This window comes from Bombus fervidus, chromosome 2 (assembly GCF_041682495.2).
Source record: "Bombus fervidus isolate BK054 chromosome 2, iyBomFerv1, whole genome shotgun sequence".
Taxonomy (NCBI): domain Eukaryota; kingdom Metazoa; phylum Arthropoda; class Insecta; order Hymenoptera; family Apidae; genus Bombus; species Bombus fervidus.
In genome coordinates, this window is record NC_091518.1 from 12,743,789 (window position 1) to 12,762,214 (window position 18,426).

An 18,426-nucleotide genomic window follows, 5' to 3' on the forward strand; every position below is an offset into this window, starting at 1 on the left:
AACACAGCTCTCGTTACTTTATTTAGTATCTTGTAGTAAACTAACTACAAAGTTAAAGCAACGAAACTGTTCACTGTTTATTAAATATCTAAATAACAGCTGTGGTGTTTTAATATTCATGGCCAGACAGCGTAAGCTACATTATCATCTCTCAAAGAAATTCCTTCCTCTACGTTTACTCTAATCAGTCTGTCATTTAACGCTTAATGAAGCTGCATTCTGATATTCCTAGGAAAAGCGCACCACACAAACCAGGAAACCTCAAATTTTGATAATTACCTTGTGAACCACGCGCGCGTTCTTCGTCAAATGAATATTAAAATCGATGTGGGAGTGGAACGATTGAAATTCTGACGCAAGCACAAAGATCGGAGAGGATTTGATCAGGGGAGAAGGGATTTTCAAATTGTTTACGAAGGTGATCCTTTGTAACATCAGGGGGTAATAACGAAACAAGGAATCCGCAAAGTTAATTACGACGAACGAACAAGTACATCGATGAACGATTGTTGGATTTAATTAAAAAGCTAGCTCATTTTAATGATCGATCGAATATCGATTGATAAACAGCTACTGAAAAATTGCTTGTAAATTGACCGAGCGTAGCTGATAAGAGGCAATGAAAAATAGCCGATAAATTGGCGAAACGTTCGGAGAAAAAAATTATATCGTCGATAAACGTTATCTTGCCCATAACATTGGAGAGTTCTTTTCGAAGATCAACTTTTTTTTTCTTTTGACACACAGTCCAATACGCTTCACTTATTCAGGGTCTCAAAACGATCAATTTCGCTTCTTACAGATTTCTCAATTTCAACAACAATAGCCGCTCTTGCGTAACAGATTACTATACTAACCGAATACTGTATCAACGAATCGACAAGTTACGATGTACGAGTCACAGACCTTTTCTTTGCGATTGTATGATTTTACGGAAAAGTTAATGGTGAAATGTAATTTACTTTTTAAGGACACTCGTTGCTACAACAAACCGCTGCAAGAGAGTATTTATTGGCACTGGTTACTCGTAACTAACGGCTTGTAAAATTTCGCTAATGACGTTGTTCGAATTATGTAAGAAATGGCACAACATACGATTAGATTGATAAATCAAAGTTGTCCTTGACGAAGTCGATCACAGACTGGCATCTGTGTGATTCATTTAATCAAAGAAACTACTATCTCGGTGATATAACGTGCAAGTTACGAAAATGCGGCCGCAATTATAGCACTTTATCGATAAATAATAGAACGGGGCAGCGAACAGATTATTTTAATATCCATAGGTCGAAGAGTTGTGAGAGCAAGATGCAACTGAGCAAATTTTATCTTTGTTGTTTTCTCCGATTTGACACCGAAAGGGGAAACGAAATATGCAAAAGTTTCGGGGACCAGCTTAGAGCCGAAGGTTCAAGGTCGAAAATATTTCATCGTTATCTAAAAAAACGCCATTGGTCACGTCAGCGTCTGCACACGATACGACGCCGTTTATAGCGATGATGTTTGGAGTGACGAGCTCGAAAACAATGCAGTCGGCGTAAGAAGTTACTTTCCAGTCGAATTCCTGTCTCCGGTTTTCAGTCGCCGCGATCGATCGCGTAAAAATCTCAAAATCATGGTCATCACGACGATCCACATCGTTTCCGAACGTATGAGACAGAAGCGGTAATTGAACTTGGTGTAACTACAACATTCTTCTGCCTCCAAATTCCTCCAGTTCTAATAACAAAGGACGAGAAGAATATATAACTGTAACATCATCTCCTAATCCTGTGGCGCTCCTATTTTTCTATTTCCACATGACTCCAATCTTATCGAACAAAAAGAATTTCTAACGTTTCAACGTAGACACGTAACTCGGATTTTCAACGAGAAATCACGCATACCGATAAGAACTTTTTCATATTCTACTATTCGAAGCATTGGCTAACTACCACCGCTAGAAAACTACGAATGAAATATTTTTTATCGTTAGAAAAATACAGTTTCAGTGAAAACTGTCGAGAAAAACGCAGCAGGATTAACCGTTCTCAAATAACATCAGCTTTTATCGAGAATTCCATTTCTATCCAAACTCCGATCTTCGTCGCACATCTTTCCACCTTTCTGCTCTCCCCAATCCCCAAAACCAACAACACGATCCAATTCGATCCCTTAAAACACCCTTGGCAACGTGCAAACCTTTATAAAAGAAAGGCCGTAGAAACGGCAAGTCGGACGCCAAGAGGCAAAGATTAGGTTCAATTAGCTTCGTTTAATATCGTTTGCATCGTAAAGCAAGCTACGCGAAGCTCACGATGACGCGTTATGCAGCGATCTTTGCGACGAATGGTTCGTAAAATGTCGAACAGTGCCTTTATCAAGCTATCATTGGCGCGTTTTATTGGAAGATTCGAAGGTTCTATCGCCCCAGCTCATCTGCTCGATCCCCTTTACTTTCGCTTTCTCTCTATTCGTCGACGTTTTCACGCGGGGACGCGAAATCCATGACCCTCGCGCGCTCTCGCCCTCCGTTGTCCCCATCCTGACGACCGGTTCTCCCTTTCTCTCTCTCTCTCTCTCTCTCTCTCTTTCACTCACACTAGCTCTCTCTCTTTCACTCACACTAGCTCTCTCTCTTTCACTCTCTCTCTGTCTAGTCAAGGCCTCCAGACTTTCGACCCGCCGACAGGGAAGGGGTTGTTACCGGAGCACGGGTTTGCGAATGGGATAGGGCCGACAACTTCGTTTCAGGATCGATACTCCGGTCTACGCGGAGCTCGATAACGAGAAGAGTAGACTCCAACCCTCCTGGCTGTTCTCTCTTTTTCTCTCTGTCTTTGCGCCTGGTACACGTTCAAGGTCGCCAGATGAAACCGAGTTACGCGAACACTGCACAGGCGCAAGCTCTCTTCCGTTTTTCGTATCGTTCGCGAACATCGGCTCGATGATAAGAATCGGTGCGGATTCGTGATATGGCAAATTTATAAAATTCTACGATTTCGCGCTTTCAGGCTGGCAAACTTTCGCGCTTCGACATTTTTTAAATAGTTTATACGAACTTTCATATCTACAAATTTCTAACTCCGCAAACTTCGAAAGTTGGAAATGCGCGCGGTACATCAACGCGTTCTCGAATTATCAAATTTCTAGGTTCATGTAAATTTCTACATTTCCGAATTCCCAAGCTTCCGTGATATCGAAATTTTCAAATTTCCAAGCTTACGAACTTGCTGCGCACCTTCAAATTTCTAAATTTGCAAACTTCGAACGTTCGGAATTTGCAAATCCTCGCGGCATGCCAGCGCGTGCTCGAATCATCAAATTTCCATATTTCCGAATTCCCATGCTTACAAACTTCCGCAATTCCAAATTTTCAAATTTCCAAGTTCACAAGCTTTCTCCGTACCTTCGAATTTCTAAATTTGCCAACTTGCAAGTTCGAAATGTCCACGTTACCACACTTCCACAGCTTTACGAACGTATTGAAATTCTCAAACTTTGAAGCTCGAGAAGCCGAAAGTGGCGTTAGCCGAAGTTAGATACCCAGCGAAATTTGAAAATTTGCAAGTTCGGTCGTCTGGAAGCTGGAAATTTTTAATCCAAAACTTTTCAAATTCCCTGGGAATATGAAGGTTCGGATTTCATGGAAACCGACGATTCGTGTGCTCTTCTCTGAAAGATTATCCGACTTTTTTTGGTAATAAACTCCCTCCACTAAACTTTGATATCTCTCGCTATTGAATATGTTTTATAAAAGTTTGAATAGGTGATTTGTATCGGAGTTTTATCATTCGATGAATGAAACGTATATTGCAGGCCAATGGATATCTTTTTCTTTAATTCTCGTTGCTATCTAACTAATATCGATATTTGTCAAACGGAACATTTCGTTGTTTGACAAACACTCCGACTGATGCATCATTTTCCAATTCTACGAAATAAAAGGAAGAATATTGGTTGTCAGATTAATTTTTTCTAAGAAAGGAAGATGATAAAACTTGTTAAAAAATATTATCGCCTATAGAAGAAGCAATCGAAATTTTGATGAGATCTGTGATGTAATTTAAATGGTCAGCGAGAAAGGTTTTTAAGAGACTGATAAGGTTCAGAGATAAAGATTAGAGTAGATTAAATTCATCGAAGATATAGAAAAGTTTGGCCGTGTCAACGATATACTCTGTTCTATCTTTACGATTGAATGTAACACGCAAATTGAAAGAGAATTTTGTTGTAGAAGTTAAAGAATCTTCGAGTTGCTTACAGAAAGATACGACGAACGGATTTAAGAAATTTGGCCGAAGAGTGGACGCGTTAATTATAAATTTTGGAAGTGTTTGCTTACAACGATTTCCAATTATTTCTCGTCGATGCAGAAATGAAAACAAACTCGGTGATAACTTCGGTGATAAGACTCTCAAGATAAGACCTGCTCGCGATACGTGCATAACTGAAATTTCGTTCGCCTCATTTTCGTTGCGTTCTGCATGTTTTAACCTCGTGAACGAAAAAAGAAAATATGGATTACGATAAATTTGCAAATACATTGTATAAGTCTGTTATGTAACTCGCGACTATAAACTTTTGACATTATTTAAGGATTGGTTCGATAACGTCGAGAGATCGATACTTGCATCAACAAAACCGCGTTATCTTTATTTCTTTTTTCAGTTTGTCATTAAATCAATAAATGCGTTCTATATATTGTATTTTTCACGAAACGGAGAATTTGGTGCTCTAGATTTTTAAAGTAAACCGCTGACCAGTGCATACGTATAATTTGAAAATTTTCGAAGTTTACGAAAATAAAACGAGGTTCTATCTTTCATGATTTTAAGATCGTCGTCTTTCCTTCTTTTTTCTTTTTTTTTTTACAGGATAATGTCACAGGTCAAGGCTGATCTAATAACCTTTGCGTGACTTGAAATATGCAATAGTTTAAAAATATATTCCATTAATGGAACAATTACGCTAAAGAGATTAGTGGAAATTTAATTCAACAGATATACCTAAACAACATCCAATTTCTATATCCTTGTTTAATATAACAACTCTTTTACTCCTCGTTACGTTTGCAGAAACGAATAATTACTCGAATCTCGAATCCATCTGAACACGATCCTTGCATCTATTTACAATCAAAGCTTGTATTTTATATATATTCAAGAAGGCACCCTGTATATACTCGGTACATTTGCCAGCGGTGGGTAAAAGGAATGAGCGAGTATCGCCCTAGCAACTCAGTGCAGAATTCGACGATGCAGTAGAGGGAAGGTCTGTCGCACCTAAGCGAGGCATCGTGAAATTCGGGCGGTGTCGGCGACTGCGTTGTAGCCGTTTTCGTCGTCCTCGTCGACGTCGTCGGCAACGTCGCGCATCCGCGTCCTGCCTCACTGCGAGCCTGCGTGAGCCTTTCGAATTCGAAGCCCGGTCAACAGCCCCGAATTCTCTCTTTCTCTCCCCTACCGCCAGTTGTACCCGACCGCCGCAGCCGACTCTCTGCTCATTCCTCTTCTGGTTCCCCTCGCTCTCTCCCTCTCCCTCTCGCTCTCTCGCGAAACTACTTCCCCGTCGCTGCGAAACCGAATCCCTTTTACCACGGAACTCCCCTTTCTCTTCTCGCCTCTTTGCCAAAAACCTCCTCTTGCCACCACTTTGCTTCGCCGTCTCTTCGTTTCCATTCCACACAACTCTATCCGGTGTTTCTCCTCCGCCTCCGCCGCCTCCAACACCGCCAGCACATTCATTCCGTTGCTCTTCGTCGTTTCTCGTCTCCGTCGCTCTTGCCCAACCGAGAATCGTAAATCATCACGCCCCTCTCTATCCTCGAATACACATACGCACAGACTATACTACGTCCAATCGACCAGACTTTGTCCTCTCTTTCCTTCGAGTTGCTTCTCTCCCTCCTGTCCTTCCTCGTGCTCCCCCGCCTCTTCATCCCGCTCTCGTTCCATCGCTGGGCCACCACACACTGTCATTTTGTTTCATTATTTCTTAATCGAGCGCCTCCTCCTTCTTTTCGATTGCTCTTTTTATCCTCCCTCGTGGGTCGAGGGACGTCGACTTCCCCGCCGATCCACCAGCCACGTCTACCTAGTTATTTTTCCCTTTCTTTGCCTGGGAACGGGACGTCTAGCCGCTTCTTCGTCGGCTTCGGGCGTGGTTCTCCACCTAAGGCGGTTGCATGCACCGGCGTTTTTATAAAATTAGCCAGCAGCAAGAGCGGAAAGGAGGGAAACGACGCAGACAGTGACCAGGTGCATGGTTTGGCTCTTCGTCCATCTTTTCGACGATTTGGCTCGCTCGCTGTTGTTGGATCGTCGTCGGTGTAACTTTTGCTCGCACAAGGGTGGATTGACGTGAACGAGATCTATTTAAGGCGAGATTTTCGTAGTTGCAGCGGTAATTTTCCTCCGTGAATCGTAGATAAACAAGCAACTTGAGCGAATTTCGTTGGTTCGTGGAATATTATTTTTGGGCCAGGTTCGTCCGTTGAGCGAGTATTGTGAAGGCCTGTGGGCGATCCACGATACGCATTTAGAATTTTGTTTTTGGCTTCGAGTGTCAGGTCTATTAATTTCTTTCTAGAACATTTGTTTAGTTTTCTGCAAAAGCATCTGTAGTGTCCGAGTATAAAGGGGAACGAGAACGCTTCGTTGAAACTGACCTACGAAACGGTGCCATCTGTAGCACCGGAAATTTCATCGTTTTAATGGTAATTTATACTCGTTGTTAGTTTTCGAACTAATCAAAGTCTAAAAGAGTCGTTCAGCTTACGTGAAACTAGAAGGTCACTGTAGTATATGTACTTACTATCTCAAGGTTCGGCCAGAATAAATAAATTGCTGGTAAAAAACATACCAATTATTGCGAGACGCGTTTAGATAACTGTATCTATCAACGTGATCTTGATAACCGTGTGATAGGCAATTTCAAATAACTCGAATTTCTGGTCTAACGATAAAGAACAATCATGCACAAGAATTCAAACGTACTACATTTACATACTCTTTATTTTTAATAGAATTTCAATATTTGAGGTAGATTGTAACAAACGACACGTGTTGATACATTAACGCTTCGTTTCGTTGTATAAAATATCAAGTGGAACGATATCTGTTCACATTCTGCAGTTTCCAATTTCGAAACAAATATTAAAACAAACTTTTTTTGCAGTATTTTTTGCAGCTCGATATTCGATAATTTATACATGTCATTTAAATAAAAAAAAATTCTCATCTCAGAGCTTCGGTCTAATCTGTTTAGCCCAACGATAAGCAACAATTATATATCAAAATTGCAACACCCTATATGTATATATATAGGGAAGAACGTACAAATTCAATCAACTGCATTACGACAAGTTTCACTTTTCTCTTCATTTTTATAAAATGTTCGTTTTAATCATTCGAAATATAACAAATCTTCTAAATTTTTATATATTTGTCGGAGTAATTACAAGCCGAACAATTTCAAACCGATTTCGATTTACAACGATTTTTTTATTTGTATAGCCACCGTTGTAAACTCGAATATTTTATAACTTCTACGTGTGTTATTTAAAGAAAAGGAAATTATTACTCTCAACTCGTTACTGAAACGAGATATTTTTTCGTCCTGGAGGACTCGCACGTAGCTGCTTCTGAAGGTGTATGAAAAACCCGCAGGACACGCCTTCGCGCATCCTTTTTATCCCAGTCACCCTCCTCTTCAGTAGCAGTGTTCTCTGTCTGGCATGAACCACGTTCGACCATGACCACCCTTCGTTAGGGTGCGTGAGGGTGGTAGAGGAAGGTGACCTTCGCAACGTTGCCGTCGTTCTCCCTCTCCCAGTCCCGAAATCCTGGCAGAGAAAGGGAGAAAGGAGCAAAAGGGAGATCTGGTTGGTACTCGTGGAAGCCACGTTCCAATGCTGCCTCATCCCGTTCCCCATCATCCAGCCCTCCTCTGTCTGGCTTGGTTTTACGCTAGGGACGAAGGGTGAACGTATACTTCACTGTACTGCTAGTTCGCTGTTATATTTAACGCGGTCCGTATCCAAGTAATGGATGTGAATTGCTCGCAATTTCACGTCGCTTTTACGAACTTTCGACGGATGGATGTCATTAACTACCACGGGATAATTTCGTCCTTTAAGGGCCTCTCCAAATGTTTATGAATACAGCATTCGATCGATGCTACAGAGAATCCTGTCAGTGAAAATTAGCAAAGTGTATGCTTCTCCGCTTGATCGACGATAAAATGATTTTCCTGCTGGTAGAATATACCGGAGATCTGGACGTTGGATAAAAATTGGAATTCGTAGGTTTAGCCGTATAAGTCTCTGCTCGAGGGAAGGATTTCTATATTTGCTATGAGAGAGCTACGAAATCAAACTGATAAACTCGTATCGAAGTCGATCGTTTGCTTATCGAGGAATTGAGCGTTAAACAAAGATCGTACAGTTTTACGTCCTTCTTCTCGTTCAACGATCTCGATGCATCATAATGTTTCAGCTCGGTTGACATAGTCTATCGACTAATATTTGACACGACTAAGGTGTTTCATGGAAATCGAGAAATTCGAGAAATAAAGAGACTCACCTTGGAGATTCGCTATTTTACAAAACAGATTCATAAATTTATCAAAGTAGATAAATCGTTATCAGTGTCTAAGCCGCTATCTAGTTTCGACTTAATAATAAAATCAGCAATGATCGAATATATATACCTAGCTACGATTACAGAAATAATTACAAATTTCTAATCAAGCGGATAACACGTTTCAGCGTGTAGATCGTTCTAGCCTAGAGCTCGCTGTACGGTGAAAAGCAAGTAGAAACAGACGGTACGTAGCCAGACCATAGTAACGTCGTCTGACCGCTCTCACCTTCCACCATGTGCAACCGAGTTTCATCAGGACATCCACTGCTGCACGCGACAACTCTCCTCCAGTCCCTTTTTGTTCTGTCCCTGTTCCATTAAAATTACGCGTTAATTCCCTGAATTGCGGGTCTCTATCTCCTTATTGCGAGTTACGTGCGCATCGTACACAGTGTAGGTTGGTAGGAACTGTTCAAACTACGAACTGTTCAAACTACGAACAATTCCGTCAGTGTACAAATTATTCAATTTCGAGAATGGAAACAGAAGTTTACACGTGTCGTGCAACAGCGAAGCTTCTTACTTTTTAAAAATACCCGACGATGAGAGTAGGAACTCGCCTGTGTATATAAGCGCTGTTGGTTTCTCGTTTCGCGAGAGTTTTCGCGTTTTTTTCGCCCGCGCATCTCGTACTCTTTGATACGTCCCCCTGTTTCCTTGTTCCGCTGTTGAGATTCAATTTTCTTTAAGCAGATTACAGCGGTATACAATACGTATAATTACGTTTAATTAGGAAAACCAAGGTTTGTGAAACATACGAATTGGTAATAAATTGATAGCGTTAGTAATTGATAAGAAGTACGCCGATAGCGATATCTACGTAATAAACAATCTATATAATAACAATTTGGAAAATGTTTCGCTCGTCAAGACGAATAATTTTTATCTAAACTTGATATACGGCGTGAAAATAAAATTCATATATATATATATATTTCATAATAAGCTTCGATAATTCTTACATTTAATAATTTAAAATAGATATTGATTATTTGTTTACATAAGATGGAACGATAGTAGCATAATCTAATAAAGCTTTATGTTGATTCAGTTTAGCGAAGATAAGAAATATTATAAAAGTATCGACTTAATCGTCGCTAATCTTAAACACACATAGAAGAGTATAAATAAAATCATCTTGTTAAAATTGTTTGCACGAGAACGATACACCTTCAGAACTTCTCATCTTCATTTCGTACATGTATTTGCAATTAAATTTATCCTATCTACACGGCAGTAAGAAAGAAATTGACGAGATGATTTTAGAAATCCTTACGTATTAAACAACTCCTCTCCTCTAGTAGCTATTCGATACAAATACTACTTAAATAATTATATTTCTCATTATGTCGACCTTATTACGAGGCATCATTCCTCCGTTTTCTCTCCCGTGTAAAAAACAAAAATTTAATTTCAAGAACCGCTACGAAAAAAGCGAAAGAAAATGCTGGAAATATCTTGCTCCCTCTAATTGCCTCAATTTCGAGCGACTTACAGCACCCCTCCTTCTTTTTCACTGTTAACGAGCCAAGCAACTAAATTGTACGCTAAATTTGCGCCAATTGTAGCCAAAAAATCTTTGTCGAATTTTGAAGGAGGCCGTATTATTTTGGGTAGCCGCAACACGTTGAAAATTGCTGTACTTATATCAGCCGGCCTCGTATTACGAGTAACGAGCAGATATCCCTCTGAATGCTTCGGACGAACGCTGTAATAATGTCAAATAGATATAATGATTTTCTCCCACGTATCGTTCACTTTACCGTCTGATTCCACGTTTTTAATCCTATCTTCGTGTGTATAAATTTTTACGTCAGCCTACAGTCGGTTAACTTTTTTTTAACAGTCAGTAAAATTTTTCCTTTTCTAAAATCGATATCTGCCAAGTCGAAATTTCTTTCTTTCTAATAGCTGCAGCAGGATTACTCTACGGTATTAACCCTTTCCAAGAATCTTCTAACGCAATCGACCACTGACAATTCCGATACTCCTCTGCAGCGAAGCCTTTCCAAACGAAAAAGGTTTCCTTTCGAAAAGAGAAAGATTATCGATGTTTACAAATTTATTTATACGCGTTAACTTTCCCTATTTTTATCGACAAAGATAAAAATAAAACAAAGCTCTGCGCTGTAAAGAGTTGGAGTTCTTGTAACGTTCCTTGCGGTGGAACAGAAGCGTGCAATAAACTGTAAGATGGTTTGATAACAAAACTTACTGGGTTTGCTATACTTTTATTTATACGATCTTCTGATCTTATTACTCGAGATAACGAGAAGCGTATTATTAATAACATTACATTTACACGATGCATTTTCTAAAGAGAATCGATAGCCACCGATTGATATTACATATACACGTAAAGATACAAATTACGATTTAGTACGCGTATTCTATGATTTCAATAGGATCGTTGACAATTATAAATCTCGTCTTCCATTATATTTCTCCGACGACATCGGAAAATATATTTTTCGCGCGTATATTAATTGTTGTTATTATAGATACAATATATATTTCATCGATTTAGATTTATTGATATATTATTATGTACTAACAAATATTAGTATGTCGATATGATGTAATACCCAGGAGAAATTAATCGCAATAAATGAATATAATATAATATTTAATACAACATAATATTTACAGTGTTACTAAGTACGCTGTACAGAGTAACTAGGAGAATCGAATCTAATCGAGCAGTAACACGCGAAAGAAGGAAACATAGCCAATAAAATGTGTCGAGATAAAACGTAACTGGGCGATAAGTATTTTTAAAGGCCGTTTTGCACGTGTGCAAGTGACACGGGCTCACGTGATATCACTAAAGCGTAAATGTTACCTTCGAGCCTAAAATTTGTGATAATAAAAACAAGCGGCTGGGACACGGGCCGATGCACAACACCGAGACTTTAACATCTCTACCTACGTAATCCTTATTACTCTAAGCACGAAATCTTCGAAATAAAAGAAAATAAACATCGCGATTTCCATTATTTGAGAAAGAAAAAAAAACACGCGGAATCGAATTTATCAGCATCGACAATGTCGCGCATGGTTGTACGCATCTTGTATACTCCGTGGAGACTAAAAACGCGTGACACGAATTATAATCTCTCCGTGTAGTCAGTTACGAACGGATACGGACTTCCGACCATTCTTTTCCGCCCTTTCTCGCCGAATTTCCGCGTGTATGTATCTCGATGATTGTCAATCGGATCACGTCCGCGTAAAACAACGAGTGGCTCGAAGATGCGCTGAAATCGATGCGAGAAACTTTTCTGTGAACGCAGCTGCATGTACTAGACGATGGCAGATACACAGATTTTCACGTATCGGTTCATCCTTGACTTTGTTGTTCTTCATACGTTTGTCATCGATTCGAATAATTCACGAGGATCTCGTTATCATTATCATAATTACAGACAGAACATCATCGTTGTTAATCTAATCTAATTGTGATACATAATAATAAATCTCTCTTAAAGTATACCTGTCAAAAAATTTGAGAACGAATACTGGTAACGTAGGAATGTTGCAAAAATTGTAATAATATTCTTATTTTCGTTTTGACACTGTGCAAAAGTATAGTACACTGTATCTTTGCCGTAAGTCACGATTTCGAAGTGGAATTATCGTTTGTTCGGCAATAACGCAACGTTCTGGATTCTATATCCCTAAAAGGACTCTTGCAGAGAAAATTTATAGAGACAGAAACATAGAGGCGTTACTCCGTACCGAACAATTAGAAATTACATTTTAAAATATTCGACATCTTTCATCTTTGTCTTCGGATCTATTTGTCCGTCCTTTTCTTTTCTTTTTTTTTTTTAATCACAACAGAGAAATAAATAAAGAGACAAATAGATTATCGTAATTATATTCTCGAAAGTGATCCAAGCGCCGTATAAATCTCGGTTTCCCTCGGCCGACTCGCAACAAAGTATTTTTAAGCTGGAAAAAAGAACAGCGTGACTCGCGATCGTGGAAATATGCACCGAAATGCACGAAACTGCCTGGTGTGCTTTTAGACCTCAAGCTTTCACGATAGCCTTTGCCGATCGATCTCGCGATTAACATCGCGTGCACAGCGAACAAAAAAGTCGTATCGTTCGATTTAATTACGTTTCCACTCGTGTGTTATTTATCAAGGAATATAAAGAAATAGGCAAACGTTATGAATTTCTTATTCGACGAATGCAAAAACAAAAGTTGTCGAAGATTACATGTTCTTCGACATATAATCTCTAAGGTTTTCTGTTTTTTATCAATTTCGCCTGTTTCCTGCGGCAATATGGCCGAGAGATGCGAGCTTCTATCGTTTACATAATTCGAAATCTCGTTGAAAGTGCGCGAGAAGAATAAATCGCACGTTTTAACCAGTTCGACGTTTCGAGGAATCGAGTATGTATATAGAAAATATACATTTTCTCTAAAGTTGATTTACCTAGCAAGTGAAAAATCGCACGAAATTGCTGCGTCATTCAAAATACAATTCGAGACGAAATTATAGTACATACGATATATGCCAGTAAAAATATACCAACGTTTCGCATATTGCGTATATATTATACGTTCTATTATATGTCAATGTTGAGAAAATTGCTCTCCTGCAATTAACGCGAAAGGTCAACCTGGTAGAACAAAATCTTGAAACTTCCACAAAGAAACAAGAAACGCGGTTCGTGAATGTTGATAACAATAGAAACTAATAGAATGCGCGAATTACGTAAAAACAATATTATGTGCTCGATTTACATTTTCTTTCGGGACGATAACGACACTTATTTATGCAATCCATTTTCAAGTACAAACATGTGCGTCAGTGAATGCATACATATCGGATATGTAGAACTATTTCACTACTAGATCCATCCGTCTTTCTATAATTGCATATTAATCGCGATAAACGTAGCTTCAACGAGCGATAAATTCAACGCGGTTGTTCTATCTTCGATGCTTCTGATTTTTCCGAGATTTGAATATACAAACGTCCAAAGGATGCCATCGCGTCAACGATGTTAACAGCGTAGACTTTTCTAGCGCTTACTCCTCGAATAAACATACCTCGGATAGACACGATAGACACTGTCACGATTGCGCTGCCTTTTATATTTATAATTATGTAAATTGAAATTGAAATTGCAATTTTTTCCGACGAAACCATCACGTCTCACTGTAGACATGTAAAATAAACTCGTCGAGATTAATTTCCTTATAAATTAATAGAATAATTTTTTTTTATTTTTTCTCTTATAATCTGCGCATGTGCAATGTACGACATAATGATAATCAGCACGGACCATGAAAATTTAAATTTACAGGAATGTAGTACACCCAGTGATCAATGGTAATATTTAACTCGTGTCGCTAACTTTGTATCATAGATGTAAAAGGTGGTATCGTTAATCTAGGGAATTGTTATAAGAAGCAACGACACTTTCCAATAATCTTTGTAGTATAACACGATAATATACGATAAGAAAAGATATAAATAGTAAATATAAATGTTTAAGTTGAACAGATAATTCTAATGTACTTGTTTGATAGCTTCGGCTCAGACCTACCGCACAGTCCTATAACATTTATCTCTAAGATTTACCAATAAAATCATAGCGGATATACGGTCGATGTATCGTAAAAGAAATTTCTATCACTCGTAGTATCAACGTATCGTATAACTGTAACATATAAAGCGCGTATCACGATATAGGATGAAATAATTCCAGATTAAAGAACGGTATAGTTGCAACTCTTCCTTTCAATCTTCACCACACTAGCGACTATAAGACAAAAAGCCAATCTGCCAGATTTCTATTTTCGATACGAATCACACCCGATGGTCGGCGTTAAGTTTTCTGCGAGTAAAACCAAAACAGACGATGGTTAAAGGAAACGTTACACGGCGAATCGAACCGAGTCGGTTCGATAACGTTAGAAAAGACCGTGTAGAAAAAATTTTCCGAGTAAACTGAAAATTTGTATCGATTTAGGGGGGAAAATTCGAAGGTGCAACAACGTGCAAAAGCCATACGATACGAAAAGATGTATAAGACACGCAAAGTGGAATACCAGTTACGACGTTTCACAGATAAAACGAATCTTCGTTTAAATTCCGTTTCTTTAATCTGGTATCTGTAAAAATATAAATCTGCGTAAAAATTCGCAAGTGTATTTGCAAGTAAACCCGTGGACCAAAAGAAAGAAATGTTTCTTTGCAGAAAGATTGGAAATCTGGCAAAATCTTTGCCTTGACGATAAACTGACCTGCAACGATAATACATGGAACGTATACGGCAATTAGTTGGAGAGATCGTGTTAATCAAGAACTGATTACGGTTTTATATCGGTCGTCACGTTCTTTATACGAAATCCACACATGTGGTTCGCTACGAAGGACACAAGTGCGGCAAAGTGTGGACAGCTGTCGATAGGGGCCAAGAAACTATTAACGACGTCTTCGTTTTGGACATTGTTTAGTCAGTTGCATACGTACTGTCAGATTAACATCGAACTAATACAAAATGGTTGGAAGAAAACCGTAGCAGAGGAAGAGTCCGTGCGATCAAAATTTTTACTGTAGATACTAGATACCGACCAAGCTGGACAAAACGTAGTCGAGACAATCTATGGCTGGTCTAAAAAAAGAATCGACGCGATTCTGGAGCAACTACGAATATATTCCAAGGATCACAGCTTCTCCATCCGAACCGACCTTGCACACGAGAGAACAGCCACGCTGTTGCGTTTATATAACCAGGGAATTTTATATGTTTCTTATATGTTATATGTTATTGGTCGTTTATCTGCGCAAAGTAAAACGCATAAAGCGTAGCGATTAATTAACTATTATTGGAAATATAGGCGATAGAAAAAAAATATTAATAGATTTTTTAGCTGTTTTTTCGTATGTTTTCCTATTAGTCGATTATCTATGCAAAGTAAAACGCATAAAGCGCAACGATTAATTATTATTCGAAACATAGATTATTAGAAATAATACGGAAAAGATATTAACGAAGAACGACGATTTTTTTCTTTGTAAAATTACCGAGTAAATTTCCTTCGACGAAACAATGTGTTTTTCGATGTGGGTAAGTGCAATTTATATTTTGACGAGTGTAAATTTGACAATTGCTCTATATCGATGAAAAAATATCAACTACATTGTGCTACTCACCGAGCAGATACGCATTGTAAATATTTCGTAATAAGATGTTTTCCTGTTTTGAGGAAGCAGAATCTCTGGCGTGACTTGTTTGAGTTAAAATACTAACAAATATAAAGTATCTTTCCTTTATCGACGTATGATCTATGGTTGTGATTATTGAATATTTAAGATAGGCACGAGGATTGTACAGACTATCCTCATTCTTATAACACTTTTTAACATTTTTATCGGAAAAGTAACGTGGTTGAAATATTAAAAAGTTGGTGCGACTTCACGAAGGAAAGAATCTATAGAATCGTTAGAATCCGCCAATCGTCTTTTGCGATAAATGGTACGGTCGTAATGAAAAAATATAAGCGTCTGATCGTCAAAAAGTCAGCTTATTCGAAACGTCGCCTCTCTTTGTTAACTCAAATAGTTGAAGTTTCGCGTCGGTGTCATTAGCCGCTGGAAATCGTATACAGACGATACGAACGTTTTCATGACTCATTCCTTGTCTGTACAAACAAACCAGAGCACAAAGTTCCAGATTTAACGCATCTGACCTACTAATGCCACTTCAGGCGACCAATTATCTCCTTCTGTTGCATGTAATTACGCTCGTCCCATCACCTCCGTGTTACATATGATTAACGATCTCCATATACACCCGCGATATCATCGCAGTGCGAGATTGCTCGACAGAAACGACAATTTGCTGCCACGATTTTTCCTCGTTAATTGGTTACTATCTTCGTGAGAATTCTATCGGTTGCATAAAACGAACACAAAGGTCGTTACTTAACGAGTTTCGCGGTTTAACGTGAACGCACACGTCCACTTTCGACGCTAATTACCGAAAATATGTCAACTTACTCTTCGAATATTATGACAAATGTACATATACATACATACATACATACATACATGCATAATAATTCCAATGCATAATAATGCGCGTAGTTGAGTGTCAAATTCTTTTAGCAATAATTATTGTTTGCTTTATACGATTGATTTTCCAAAGTCTACAAATTGACAGAATCCTAAAATCTATATATACTTTCGTATTGTAATTTACAAACTAACAATGTTAACGAACTAATAAACGACCAATCGTATATCACAGATTTCTCTTTCATGCTGTCGCAATTTCATGTCATTTCAAGCGGCAGAGTTGGATAATACGTGAAAATATTTCGTTTCCTCTATCGTAAAATTCATAAAATTTCGATAATCCTATTAACTGGATTGCGCAAAGAATCCCGTTCGAAACTACGATTTGTCGAGATCGCGCATGTTACAAATATCGAGTAAACGTTACAAAATTCAATAGCGTCCTTGCAATTCCATTTCCATCGTTCATTTGAAAAGTTGAAACCTTAAGATGCGAAGGAAATATAAAATGTAAAAGCAAATGTATACATCAAACGAACGCCAACACTATTAAATTTTATTATACTATTGAACACTTGAATTTTATTACGCTATTGAATTTTATTGGCGTATCAAAAGTTAACTGATTCAATACAGTGAGCGTTGACATTTAGCGACAAGAAACGCGCCCTTCGATTTCACGATACGTCGTTTCATACGTCCAGAGATTTCAATACCAGAGACCTGCATCGGATTAGTATGACTGCGATCCAGTTATACCATCGAAAGTGATAAAACTTTCTCGGTGTGTCACAGGAGATTCGCTAGAGAGAGGTAGAGTTTGTGAAGATTCAAAAGAACAACAGCTTAACGATTTATCTATCGTTTACAAATCATATTCATATTATCATGTTGCTATTATTCAAATAATATCGATTATTCAAAGATTAACAGGCTGTTGTTAAATGAACACCGCCAACGAAAACCCGATTTATAGCTTGCCAATCGATAAGCGATGGATGGTGTTGAATAGCCTATTTATTCTCTCGAAATTTTCCATGGTTCCATGATTTTTGAATTTTCTTTCTTTCACCATCGATATCCATGAATTAAAGCAACGATATTTTATATTACACAATTTTTGCAATACTTCCTTTTGCATATTCATTGCAAAACTAATGGTAATCCACGCTACGCCTACGCAAACAACTGCTACCCAATTCTATCTTTTTTGAACAAATAGCATTCGATAATTTCCTTTCAAATAACATTTTTTTTTTTCCGTAGATTGAATTTGATCTTAATCTATTATTTTTTTCTTTCCTTTTAAACAAAAATCTCTCTCCAGGGAGATAAAAATCTAAAAGGATAACAAAGTAAATATCTCATTCTCTGATAACGAAATCCGGAAATTTTACCGGAAGCAATTTTTACCGGAATTCCGGAAGCAAACTCCGGACGTTGAGACATTTTGAAAGACCGTTTCAACGAACGTCCACGCTACGATAAACCGATCTCGATGCGTACACCACGTCGTATCGTTCGATAATCACGTACGACACACAAGCTGCTTTTACTCGAACAAAATTCCGGGCGAATTAATTTTTACCTTGACCAATATAGATAACGATACTCCTTTTTTGTATCGCAGGCCCTTACGTGTAGCAACCTGCAGCATAGCTAAAGTAGGTAAGAGTAATTTGCTAATGGATGCAATTTCCTACCTCCGGGAACAAGGGCGTGCACCAGCTCGCAATCCTGGCGCTCGGTTTCAATGCA

The 18,426-nt window shown here is 38.4% G+C and overlaps 1 protein-coding gene across 5 annotated transcripts in view; it reads right to left on the reverse strand.

Moving 5' to 3' along the window:
- Nucleotides 1-18,426, reverse strand: part of LOC139992650 (uncharacterized) — a 94,249-nt gene that overhangs the window by 25,242 nt on the left and 50,581 nt on the right. For 2 of the 5 annotated variants that reach the window (XM_072013717.1, XM_072013727.1), the window contains exon 2: nucleotides 8,851-8,933. The exons of the other annotated variants lie outside the window; for them this stretch is intronic. The gene's annotated coding sequence lies outside the window, so the exon portion shown is untranslated. The remainder of the gene's footprint in view (nucleotides 1-8,850; nucleotides 8,934-18,426) is intronic. 5 annotated transcript variants of the gene reach the window in all.